Source organism: Rhinolophus hipposideros (assembly GCF_964194185.1).
Source record: "Rhinolophus hipposideros genome assembly, chromosome: 4".
In the NCBI taxonomy this organism is placed as follows: Eukaryota; Metazoa; Chordata; class Mammalia; order Chiroptera; family Rhinolophidae; genus Rhinolophus; species Rhinolophus hipposideros.
In genome coordinates, this window is record NC_138050.1 from 94,553,172 (window position 1) to 94,567,214 (window position 14,043).

At 35.0% G+C, this 14,043-nt stretch overlaps 1 pseudogene across 1 annotated transcript; it reads right to left on the reverse strand.

Moving 5' to 3' along the window:
- Positions 1 to 8,058: 8,058 nt before the first annotated feature.
- LOC308496911 (protein S100-A10-like) lies at positions 8,059 to 8,454 on the reverse strand (annotated as a pseudogene). Its single transcript has one exon. The product of its transcript is annotated as a protein S100-A10-like (transcript).
- Positions 8,455 to 14,043: the final 5,589 nt, after the last annotated feature.

Below are 14,043 nucleotides of genomic sequence, written 5' to 3' on the forward strand. Positions count from 1 at the left end.
CAGAAGTCATTGTTAATGTTTTAGCGTGTAATTCCAGCATTGCTTTCTATGTGTTGTAGGGAAACTTGAAGTTTTTATAAATGTATAAACTCTCATTATAATTAAACAATATATGTCCATTTTGGTGGTGCTTACGCTGGGTATTTACCACCAATTATTCTGTTTATCCATCTTTTACACATAGAAAACTATACTTATTGCCCTCTTAAATTTAGATGAGATCAAGTGATTAGCTCTGGCCAAAGAAATGTGAACAGAAAGAATAAACTTAATGTCCATGATAAAGATATGCCCTTTGAATTTTCCTGTACTGTGCTTTGCGGAGGTGATGTAGCCACGAAACAAGCATCCTCGATCTCTGAGTCAGTACATGGAGGCCAAATGCCCAGGAATTGTCCGACTGCAGTAGGTACTGTGTGACTGACCAGGTGCCTTTTGGTCGTTTATTAAGACTTACGGGTTGCTGGCTATTTCAGCTTAGTTTATTCTTTTGTAAATAATATACCCACAGTAATAGTTTCCCCAGTTTTTAGTTACATTTCTACATAATTATTTTAATTCTCACATGTAATTCTCTCTTAGATGTGTTACACTCTAAATGTTAATAAGGTAATGAAGACAAATGATGAAACTTAGTTTCCTGAAATGCTTCTTTTCTGGTTTGCCCCATTTTGTTCTTACTCTCAAGAAGATATTAGCTCTCATATTCCCAATTCTGATTCATCACCCTTGGTATGAAGCATATTTTGGACTCTCATGGTAGAGTATAAAATATTTATGTCACCTTTCTACCTGACTATATTGAGCAGTCTCCTTGGATATGAAATTGTAATCTCACTCTTTCCCAGTTAAAGGGATGTATACTGATATGGAGCAGCCATTAGTGACAGCCTCTGTTATCCACCTACAAAAGAGGATTCTGTCTTGACCCAGTCAGTTCTTCCCCTATCTTAAATTTGAGGCAGATCCTTTCATGAGAGACAAGTTATTTCTAGTATTATAGCACAGAATCAGCAGAAAGAAAGATAAAAAAAGTCAAAAAGATGTGTTGGACCAGGGCTTGGATAGCGATTTCAGGAATGTAAAGTATGACAGAAGTGTTAGCATAGCTGTACTATATATAAAGGAAGTGATCGAGAAAGAAAAGATTGTATCTTTTTCTAAATTTATCGTCTTTATTTCTATCCCTATCCATAGCTATCTATATCTATATCTGTATCTATATCTATATCTGCATATGCACATTTTTGCATCTCTATTACTCATGGAATTTGATTAACTCAAAGTAAATAGTCTTTAAGAAATCAATTTTGACTTCTTGACTGTGATCTTTTAATCAAGGTATAGATTTGCGATCTGACTATATTTCATATTATGTAAAAGTCTCCTGATCTTTTACTTCTGTCTGTGGTTCAAAGTTTCTGATGGCCTATGCCTTTGTTTCGTGTATCTTGCTCAAGACAGGTTTGCAGATACATTGCAATTTACTCAAATTTGCCTCAATTTTCTTTATATTTTTCTCAAACTTATATTTTCTATTTCAATCATATCCATACATTAATAAAAAGAACCAGATAATTATCACCTAGGATTCTAAAAATCATCAGAAATCAGTCATTCTGATAACTGATTTGATCCTATGCTTAATGGTATAATGAAAATGAGCTGCTTTGCCTTTTATTAACTAACGCTTTTTCAGTTTTATAGTTGTGGTTGTGTTCACTAGAGAGAAAATAGTTAGACATTACTAAAGTTCTATTATGAAAAATTAAAACAAATTTATTGTGAAGAGTTCAAATTCAGTTTACTTTGATAAATTTAATACTAGTTTTGATCAAATAAAAATATGTCACTACTTTGCCAGCAATCACAAAAATGTATACCATTTTTGTCTTCAGAAAATCTCTTGGAGACACTTAAAAGATATCTTAGTGAAAATACGATTTGTATTGTATCTTAATTTTATAGCCTAAAGGGAGAAATCAACTGTCTATATTGCATCGGCATACAGATTATATTATTATCTTTGCTTCCAGACTAGTTCAATGTTTTCTTTCTCAAAGGAAGACAGTTTCCTTTTCTGACTCACCCTAGAAAAATGTGACACACGTTACTATACTTGCCAAAACATAACAAAAATGTTTATTGTTGTGTCATACCTGGTAGACAAAGTAAAAAATAAATGAGAAGTAAAAATTTAAAAATGCATATACAAACCATTATTTGAAGAAATGAAAATTAATTTAAAAATCTGAACTTATTTTATTATTAAAATCAGTAATAGTTAAGGAAAAGTAATTCGTCGTTTTAGCAAAAGTGTAGGAAAACTTAAAAAATCATGTAGTTAATACCAGGGCAAATTTTTAGATTTTTGAAGGTGTTTGTGTTTATATGTAAGAAAACATCATTTTCCATATGCATTGACTCAGAAATTCCACACGTAGAAATTTACACTCAGAGAAAATAATTACATGTTGTGTAAATATTCTGAAGCTAGGATGCTTATCAAAAGTTGTTTATTATCACAAACATTTGAAAAAATCAAATAGGTTTAAATAAAAACCAAGAATGATCATTAAAATATAGAATACACGTATATTCATATAATGTAAGATCTTATTTTATAAATGTTTTACTGTAGAAGAATATTTAAATTCTTTGAAAGATATTTCTGTTAAATAAAAGAGCAAGCCATTTTGTTGTTATTCTTCATATGGGATATATATACATAGTTATATATACGTACACACATATATATCGATACCTATATGTATATATATATATGGCCTATATATGCATTTATATTGCCCATAGATATATGTGTATATGTGCGCTATATAAATGCACATATAGGTCATATATAGAGAGAGATAGATATCGGTAATATAAATATATCGGTATATATGCATACAAAGGGTGCCAAAAATGTATACATATTTAAGAAAGGAAAATTGTATTAAAATTGTAATACTCAATATATACCAATAATAAAAGATGAATACAAGTCACCTTTGACTTTTGTAATTACAAGAGGTGTTCAAAGTAGTTACCATCAGCATAATTTTTATGCAGTTTTTTCCTTTCTTAAAATCTGTATACATTTTTTTTTTTTGGCACCCCGTGTGTGTGTGTGTATGTGTGTGTGTGTGTGTGTGTGTGTAAAGAGAGAGGAAGAAACATTGTGTCACCATAAAGGTTGTATAATCTATTATCGATAATGATATCTCTGGTGTTTGCATTTTGAGTTGTTTTAATTTTCTTCTTTTAGTGTTTATCTTGATTTTTAATCATTGAAGTTCAGTTGGAGCCTTTGTTCCGACTCAACTTAATCACTCCATGGCCTGGATTCATGGAAACGTTGCCGTTTTGACGGGTTCTATTCCCTGTTGCATTAATAGAGAGGAAAATTGCCTGGCAACTCATCCCATTGGCTCTTCAAAGCATGTTCAGAGTTAAGCATGGGCAGAGCTGGTCTCAGAGTCACTGCTAAGTGCCGTGGGCATGGTGATGAGCCATTCTACCCAGCACGTGCCTGGAAGAAAGAACACTGGAGGGATTGTGAACAGTATTAACGACTCTCACCATTTTAAGCTGAGGAAAACAGAAGGGAGGGGTAGCGGAAGGCAAGGCAGGCAATAAGACATTTTGATTATATTTTCTTTACTGGTAGTAATTTATTCTTTGTATGGTAATTGCAGCTCTCTCCCTGAAATTTGTCTTTTAATTAGTTAAACTTGTTGTGGTGGTTACTGAGATGTTTAGTACTATCTTGCCTGCAGGTTCATCTAAGGGGGCAAAAAATCATTGAATTCAAATCAAAAGGAAACTAATGAAAGTATGACAGAAAATACTAATTTCTTAAAAAATAAAGTTCAGCTAAATTTACATTATTCTTATATACTTGTGATTATCCGTTTTGCTTACATTATAATCATGTAACTCATTTAATGGACAGTAAGAAGACAAAGATAAAAGTGCTGAGAGAGTGTTTTGCCTTTCCTCTGCCATCCAACAGCCTTTGATGTATGGCTACTTTGATTTAAAGAAACAGAAAGCATATAAATAAAGGGTTTTCTTAGTTTCTTGATGAGAACTGTCTTTCTTGTGGAACTACACAGAAGTTAGCTGTTTTCTATCCAAAAAATATATTTTCTTGTGAGCTAGATAAATAATTTCTCCTACAACAGAGAGGGACAGAAAGGAAGCTTTGGCGAGGTGCAGCATCAGAATGCATCATAAAGGGAATATTTTCCCAACAAAGAAGCTAGTGATGAAATAAAAAAGGTAGTCACATCTGTAATGTAGGACCCACAGCCGCTGAGGACAATATCAGAACTCAATGTCCGCAGTAGAACTCAAATTGGTAAAGATGCATGGTGCACAGATAGCAAAGGATAGAGAAATTAAGTCTGTGGATTAGACAAAGAATAGTTGAAAGGGAAAAGAGGAAAAAAATTAGGAGACCAAGGGGTTCTTGAAGATTTGACCAAGCACTGCAAATCTAGTAGTAATAGCAATAAATATCTAACCTCTCACCATCAGAGGGAGTATATAAGAGGGCTACAGTACATTCTACCATAGGCAGTCGGTCTACAAAATGTAAGATCAGTGTAGCCAGTAGAATTGATAAGAAAAATATAGAACCTTATGAAGTGAGATAAAAAGAACACAAAGATTTAGATACCGAATTAGTTCACAGGTAAGAGAGGCAAACATCAACTCACCTGAGAGTTTGCTTCTATCTACATTTCATATTTATATATTTAATTTGATATATAATACATATAATTATGTAATAATAATTTAATCTACTGGGCTCTTTTAGAGTCCAGTGCAAGTAGATTTCTTTATCATAATTTTTAAGACAAAATTAGTGAATCCAGATGGATCCATCTGATCCGAGGGTAAGACTAACCTTCATCCCTAATGCTGTCCAATCCCCCCGTAAAAGAGGCCTCAGAATTAAGTCCTAACTGGAGCAGTTTGACATAACTTCCATGAAGTACATTCTCATAGAGAGATACATGAGAAATGTAGCTAATTTGAATCCCCTCTGGAAATGAATTATTTTGGGGGCTAATTAGTTGCCTCCTGGAAAGACTGCAGGCAGCTCTGAGTGCCATGTGGATCCCACAGGGAAACATTTCTTAGGGACAAGGACACACCATGATAATGACATGCAGGCATCCATCCTAGAAATGCAATGTTTCAAATACATGGTGTATTATGGTTGGCAGTAAAAATATAAATGTTTTCATGCAGAAATAAAATTGGAAAAGTTGGACTATTTGATGTTACTAAAAAGAGTCACATGATGGTATTGAGTAATATGGTCATTATGGCTAATATTATTAGGAATTGTAATGCCATCTCAAATAGAAGCGCCATTCCAGATTCAGCACTTGGAAAGACTGTATTCATCTAATTAGGAACTTTAGGGCTTTATTCACAAAATTAAAACCCATGAAATGCATGAAAAGACCGTTGATTATGATATATTTTGGCCTCTGAGAGACTTTAGCAGGAATAAAGACACCAAGGAAAGTGTTAAATTCAAATTAAGGTAATTAAGAGTTATAAAGGATTACTTATTTTTGCACTTTTTTTTTTTTTAAGCCACAATCTTCCAGTGCATAGATTCCTCCTTGGAATTACATTTTATATATTTCAGGAGGTTATCTTAAATCTTTCTAGTCATTACTAATACAGCATAGCAAAGCATCAATTTTCTAAAAACTGTCCAGTGGGGTACTTAAAAAGGCAATAAGTTTTTTTTTGTTTTTTTTAAAGTTGACTTTCAACTGAAAGACAGTATAGTTAATAATTTTTAAGGAACTATTAGTTCTCAATAAGACTCAAACTATATCATGTGTCTTAGGAAAAGCACAAACCGACACTGATGATTCGATATGTCAGTCGCGATTCTGAAATAGTAGTAAGAGACAATTTTGTTTTTTTCTGCCATCCACCTAATTCATTCTGATGTTGCTGACTTGCTTGTGTCATAATTATGGGGCCTGTATTGGCTGACTTTACATCATTAATGTAGCAAAGCATCATGTTGCTTTTTCTGGTTTACGAGGTATACAATCAGCAACCTCATAAACTCGGCCTTTGAATACCCCTTTCAAAAAGACCATCGGTAATTTAAAGACTACATATTAGATAAGGTATTAGATTAGATTAGATTAGGTAATTTAAAGACTATCATATGCTTTGAAAAAGACTTGTATTAACTTTCCAGAAGAGAGCATTATCAAACTATACTGTTAATATCTGAGAGTTGGAACCCACACTGATTATTCATATAAAATAGAATAGTTATCAATGAAGACACAAGGAGGCTGAAAGACTATTTGATCTAAAAGTGTCTATCGCCCTTAGGAGATCTCTAAAGGAAATATGGAGACTTTTCTTTTCTCAGCTCGCTTAAATATCTCCACCCTCACACTGCAAACTTTCAATTCCAAACCCAAAGACTTTTATTCCTTCTTTTCTCCTCCCTTAGAATTTTGCACGTCTCCTTTCCCTCATCTCCTTGGACTAGAGATGATACTCATTCTTCAGATGTTACTTCTAGCACAAATTTTCCAGGGAAACTCTTTTTGATTCCTCAGTGAAGAATAGGTTCCTTTTTTACATGCTTCTAGCCTCTCTTTTTACTTTTCAGGCTCTCAACAGAGCTATATAAAGAGGGATAAGTAAAGTAAATTAGTGTCATATTTATTTTCTTTTTGGCTAACCTTTAGTGTATCCCAAGGTTCTGTAAAGCTCATAAGTCAGCTGATGGACATTCAAGGATATCAGGGTGGTGGAGGGAACGTCAAACTGAGAATCAAATTAATACAGGGCTACAGTTCAGGGGGTGCCAGGCCTGATGGGACAGACAAGTGAAGTATTATAGATAACAGTTGATTCCAAAAGGATAAAAATGGAGTTCCCCCATGCTGTTGTCTAATAGTCTATTCCAAGGAAAGGAGGAAGTAAAAAAAAGGGTAGGTAAATAATTAGATTTACCCAGCTATGAGTGATTCCTTTTTCTACATTGGAAAGAATAGAAACTTAATAGAGAATTAAACTGTAGAAAAATGAAAACAAAACAAATTGTCTTTGTGCATCCTATGTTAATGGTTTTAAAATTTTATTTACCTCAAAGATATTTTTGTGTGATTTAAAATCAATGTTTGTTTCTCTCAATAGCTTGTAAAACTTTATGGGAAAACAGACTCTTTCTTTCTTCAAATTTATGACCTCTCACCTGCCTTTTTAGCAGAGCAAATCACACTCCAGAGGACCTTAAATATTGAACAAATATGTCATAAATATGGGGCACAATTTATCGAAAATGTAATATGAGACATTTTCCATAATAAAAATAGTTTTATTGCAATGTGTGTGAATATTTTAAAAATTCATGGAAAATTAGTATTTCCGGAATTTATTCTGGTGTATGTTGGAGACAGAGTTGTATTTTTTTTTTCCATTTGGCTACAAATTCCCACAATACTACATATTGAATGAGCCATCCATATTCTTCTCACATTTAAAAAATATTTGAAAATTAAATTATGTTATACCTGTTCTGCATCATAGAAAATAACTCGTTGAACATTCACTAATTTAAAGAGTATCTTTGATGTGGTTTAGCTTAAATAATAGTTTATATTTAGGATTAAAATATCAGTTTAAGGGATCAAAGGAAATTCAATGGAGAAAGGATGGTCTTTTCAACAAAAAGTGCTGGAATAACTGAACATCCACATGCAAAACATGAATATATTTATAGATATTAGATTTGTCACATGTATTAAATCAGATGGTTCATAGACCAAAGTATAAAATGCAAAACTATAAATCTAGAAGATAGCACAGGAGAAAAACCTAGATGGCTTTGGATTTGGTGGTAACTATTTATTTATGAACTAAAAAGAAATCTGTTTATTGAGGGCAACAGGACACAAGCAATATAAAAATCCTAAGTTTACCTGGTTTTAATTGGCCTTTCTTTCTCATCAAATGGGGATGGGATTTTATTTGTACATTTTCTAAGGGTCTTAGTCAGCTCATGAAATCCTTATTTGGGAAAGCTGTGGGGCAGAGAGATTCCTTAAGCAACCCACTGGGAGAACTCTTATCAGGACAGGAATAATTGCTTCGTGCGTACTTCTTTTCTTTCTGCTTCATGTGTACTACAAAATAGTCATGGCATGAGATGGTGAGCCCAGCAATTAGCAAGAAGAAGCTCTGGAAGCCCACTCTGCCATCTCAGCAGTGGTCCAGGTCCTTCGTTATTTTCTCCGTGGCCAGCGGGTCTTTTTGACTTTCCAGAAATCCAGGGAACCCCTTTTCCATGAGCACTCTCAGGTTCTCCTTTGTGAAGTAGCCTTGATCCCTGGCAAATCTGTGAACTGTGAACATCATTGATTCCATAGCATGTTCAATTTGAAATGGCATTTTGGTGAGGTCTTAGGAGGCACGGCAGCATATCTGGGCTGGCCGGGATGTGCTCTGGTGGTAACTTTTTAAATACAACACCAAAATCATGATCTATGAAAGAAAAGAATAAGTTAGTTTAATAAAAATTAAAAATATTCTGCTCCACATAAAGCATTAAAAGAATGAAAAGTCAAACCACAGATTGAGAGAAAATTTTGGCAAAAACGTATCTAATAAAGGACTATTATCCAAAATATTCAAAGACCTCCTGAAACTCAACAATCAGAAAACAAAGTAATCCAGCTGAAAATAGACAAGATCTGAACAGATAATTTACCAAAGAAGATATATTGATGGCAAACAAGTATCTGAAAAATATGTCACATCATTTATCATTAGGGAATTGCAAATTAATGCAACAAGATATCACTAGATATCCATTTAAAGGCTAAAATTTGAAACACTGACAACACCAAATGCTGGTGAAGATGTGGAACAACAGAAACTCTCATTCAATGTTGGTGGGAATGCAAAATGGTATAGTCACTTTAGAAGACATTTTGTCAGTTATTTGCAAAGTTAAACATACTTTTACCATATGTTCCAGCAAGCACATGTCCAAGTATTTACTCACATGAGCTGAAAATGTATATCCACTCAAAATCCTGCATACAAATGTTTATAGCATGTTTTTATAATTGCAAAAACTTGGAAACAACCAAGATGCCTTTCAGTAGGTGAACTGATAAATTGTAACGTAACCACACAATAGGATATTTTTCAGTGATATTCTGAAAGAATTCCGATACCGTGCTATAGAAAGGCATGGAGGAATCTTAAATATATATTACTATCGGAAAGAAGTAAACTAGAAAGGCTGCATACTATAAGATACCAACTATATGAATTTTGAAAAAGAAAAAACTTCAGAGGAGATAGTAAAACGATCAGCGCTTGCTGCGCAGTTGAGAAGAGTGAGGGAGGGATGAATACATAAAACACAGGGAATTTTTATGGTGGTGAAGCTTTTCTTTATGATACTGTAATTCTGGATATATGTCATTACACAGTTTTTAAAATCCATAAAATGCACAACATAAAAAGTGAACCCTATTGTAAATATCAACTTAAATAATACTGTATGCATATTGGTTCATCAATTATAACAAAAGTACTATGCTAATGCAAGATGCCAACAACTGGGGAAACTGAGTAGGGATAAGTCACGGGGAGCAAGTAGAAGGTGGAGAGGAAGGGTATTTTGGAACTCTATCATTTCTGCTATTTTTTTTTTTTTTTGTAAATCTAAAGCTTTTCTGAAAAATAAGGTCAATTCATTTTAAAATTCACTTTGATGAAGCTGATTAAGGATGAACTTCTTAAGGAGATAAGCACAATCCTTTCAATGGTCCAGATCCATTTCTGCTACCCTCATGTAAGTCATTTCGTCATTTTTCCCCTCAGTTTTCTACCCACAAAATTGGGTTAATAACTCCTACCAAATGAGGTTGTTGATACAGCTAGAACAGTGCCTGTACCAAGTAAGTTCAGTATTTTCTGTATGATCATCATCCATGAGAGCAGCTGAAGAACAAGAGGGTGACCTATGGTCAATAACAATAGGTTTTGAGTTGAGAAGTTCTGTCATCAGAGAAGAGTAAGTGATAACACTGAGTTTGGCGCGGTGCCTTGTTCATAGTCGGCTCTCAATAAATATTTGATGAACTAATGAATAAATAGTGCTCATTGCAACAGTGCCCTACAAGAAGCAGATGGAGGAAATGACAGCACTAGCCCTGACACCATGGTTAACCACAAGCATGGGAGGAAACTCAGCCTTACAGAACAAACACAACACACTTAAATCTGAAACACTTAGTAAGTTCATGAATCTTTCAGAGCTCCAAAGAAGTTCCTAGGAGAAAACTAGTAGGAGAGTCACAGAGAAGGTAAGACTTAAGCGTAGGTTCGATAGTTTAATGGAATTTACTGAGGGGCAAGATACTCCATTTATTAAGTCATGTCCATTATAAATGAAAGCATTACCACCTAAAGTTAGGAATAGTATAGTGAGTATTTACCAAATATCTTTTTTTCTACATTATAATTTATTTAATATATTTCATAAACTTTGTGTGGATATATATATAATATCATACACATTTAAAAAAGTCTTACTCAACCATTGCTGCAATAATCTGCCTAAGAAACCACTACAAAGTGCAGTGGCTTAAATGGTGCGCCTTTATTCTCATGCTCGCCTGACCTGATTATAGGTCAGTGGTAGTTAAGCCAGTCTAGACTGTGTTCTGTTGGTTGGCTCTACTTCAAATTGTGTGTCATCTTGACTTGACTCCATGGTATGGGTTGAGTTTAGACTGGCTCCAGTTTTCTCTCATCCACTTTAGCCCAGTGTCTATCAAGGCAAGTTCTCATGATGAATGACAGGAAGTCAAGAGGCAAATTCAAAGTCCTCAGCTTCTGTTACATCCAATAACTTTTCTTTGGCCAAAGTCAATCATGTGGCCAAACCCAAGTGTAATGGTATATTAAAATGCCAGTCACCCTCTCCGTGCACCACACGAAGCATGCATTTTAATGCAATGAGCCACAGGTGCACCTGTGTTGCCATTTCAAAGCATGAAAAAGAAGCTTTATCCGTCTTCCCTAGGAAAGAATGATTGACTCTGAGCCCGCAATAAGCAAAGCAGTTCATCATCTGGGTAAGAGAAAACAGAGGAGTTAGAGAAATTTGAGACCCAGAAGTAAGCTGAATGTGTTACTCTAGGAAACACATTTGGGACACTGCCTGCTCTGGGAGTAGAGTCACGTAAGAATTAAAACAGGAAGTCAAAGAGTCAGGCAATGGAAACCTAGGCTAATAATTAGTTGGGCTCCAATGTCAGGGCAATAAAAAACAGATCTTGGGACTCTTCCTAAACTGAAATGTGCATCCCTTCTATTAAATTATACTTACCTATAATTTTAAAATCAAACTCTAAAATTTTCATCTCCATCTCTATCTCCATCTCCATCCCCATCTCTATCTCTATCTCTCTGACTTCGTGGTAGCAACCTGCAATGTATTATACCCTTGCAAAGAAATGCATTCTGCCAACAACATGAGGGAGCTTAGAGAGCAATCCAGCAAGGTGGTCACCCAGCCTGCCTGACACCTTGTACACAGCCTTGCAGAGAACTTGAGTTGAGGACCTAGCTAAGCTGTATTCTGGACTCAGGAAAAGAGAGTAAAATATGCATGTTGTTTTAAGCCTCAAAATTTGTCATAATTAGTTGTACAGCAATAGAAAACTGATCATCGTACTAAAATAGAACGACATGACCCAGACTCTGAGCCAATGAACATTTAGTAATGGCATCTGATTGAGGAATCTTTCTACTGGGCAGATTAGACATGGGAAGGTGGCCTCAAGTTCATGGCTTTAGAGTAAAACCTGGATAATGTTTCTATCTAGTGAGGCTACTTGATCTTTTCAAATGTGCACTTCATCTGATTACTTTGAAAGTCATTATTAATTAATACTCAAATGTTATAAGGCAAACATTGTTTCCTACTTGCAAATTAATTTTATTTTTATTATCTTCAATAAGAACATTCTCATACTGTTCCAGTCAAAAGTTATTTAAGTACAATGCTAGCAAAGAAAATGATTTCGATGTACATTAGAAATATAGAGGATGTACATTAGAAATATAGAGGAAAAGAGGGGAAGGGTTAAATTTTGGTGTGCTCCTGCTGCCATAGCACAAGCTCTAAGTATCAAGTCACTGGTCAGACAAAATGTGGGTATGGGAAATAAAGGCAGAGTGCTCTTGGGATCAAAACCTGTGGGGAATGGACGGATGAAAGGGGCAGAAGATGTTATGCTGCAATATAACCTCAATAAAAACTTCAGCTGGTCCCATGGTGAACTCTAAAGCTGAAGTGACACTTAGAGATTTCCCAAGGTGGGTCTATGAGTCCTGCTCCTGTTCCCACTATGAGACCATTCATTGGATGCTGGTGATTCTTGGAGGAGGCCATCAGCTGAGAGCTGACATCTGGCAGCATTTCTAGTAGCTGAAAGAGATCTTCAGTCCTGCAGGGGACAGGAGGACAATAACCACATTTGTGATTTAACATTTAATAGCTTATCATAGTTTAACCTAAATGTATTGAGCTGAGAATTAGGAGTGCAAAGTAAACCAGTTGCCATTTTATTACATTCTAAAACAAGAAAAATAACTTTATTTTTCTACTTGGTGCGCTGTTTTTCTCACCTGTAACATGAGAATGATAAGAGCTGTGCCCCTGAAGAACTCCCAGTGTGTTCTGTGGATTTAAACAAGAAAGAAAGAAAAATGCCAACAAACCAAAAAAACATAATGGCCTTGGAAGAAGGCCTCATAAATCTGAATTATGCTGAAATTAACAGTAATAAATTGCTCTCAAAATGATCTATTTTAAAACAGCAGGCTTAACTTCTTAGAAACCTATTTGCAATCGGGCATTATATCTTTTGTGACTTTGTAACATCAGGATTTCAGTTAAACCCCGGACAGCTTTGTGTTTCTGAATACCTTTATTGATCTCTAGACCCCGTGTTAAAGAAAATTCAGTGGCAGCCGTGAAATTTCTGGTGTGGCTGTCGCAATAGAAGTGATTGAGAGCCTTGTCTTTCACCTTAAGTGTTACAATTCTGCCCTGTGAGCTGTAACACTTCACCTCCAGACGCAGTCAAGTCCCAACCGGCTGTGAATTGACATCACAAACACACCTCCAAATTTAACAGAGGAGGGGAAAACAAAAAGAGTAAAATTGGGGAGAAAAATGCCGCGAGAAACTTCTGAGTTAAGATTCAAAGACAAGGGAAATCTTCATGAAATCATTTTAAAAGACCATTAAGGAGAGAAACGAAACAAAGCATGAGTCTCTGGTGACTGAAGCTCAGCCCCCCATCAGAGAGCTCAATTGTGTCCAGATAAAGGCCTATCATCCTTTACCTTAATGAACTCTGTACTGACAAGTCTTTTATGACAAATTTTGTGCTCCAGCAGCAACTTCAAATCTACGTGAGATTTGGAGCTCCATTTAAAGCCTATCTGGCCCTGTCATGCTTGTGTGACAAGTTCTCTCAGTTCTCGTCTGGGTCACTAAATGGAGATCCCATGATAGAGGAAGCAGACATGCCATCCATCTTGCTTTGCATGAGTGTACGTCTGTCAGTGACACTACATAACAGTGTTAGTTTTATATACTCTCCAGAAACGCAGCCATGAATTGCCTCCCAATAGCCCAAACAGAAGCACCTTGCAAGTGTCAATTTAGAAGAGGGTTGATCCCCATAACCAAAAAAAAGAGCCAGTATTTCTCTCTACTGTACTATACTATAGTATACTATACTATACAATATTCTACTGTATACTATACAGCACTTCAAAGCTTTTATATACTTTTTTTTTTATTAAGGGAAGATTAATTGCTCTCTCTTGTTTGAAACAAAGAAAAAAACATGCAGAAAAAGAAATTTTTCAAGGGTAGACAGTAGAGACAGTTCATTGTGTAGTTAATTAAATTTTATTAACATTTCACTTCAATTACTTGCT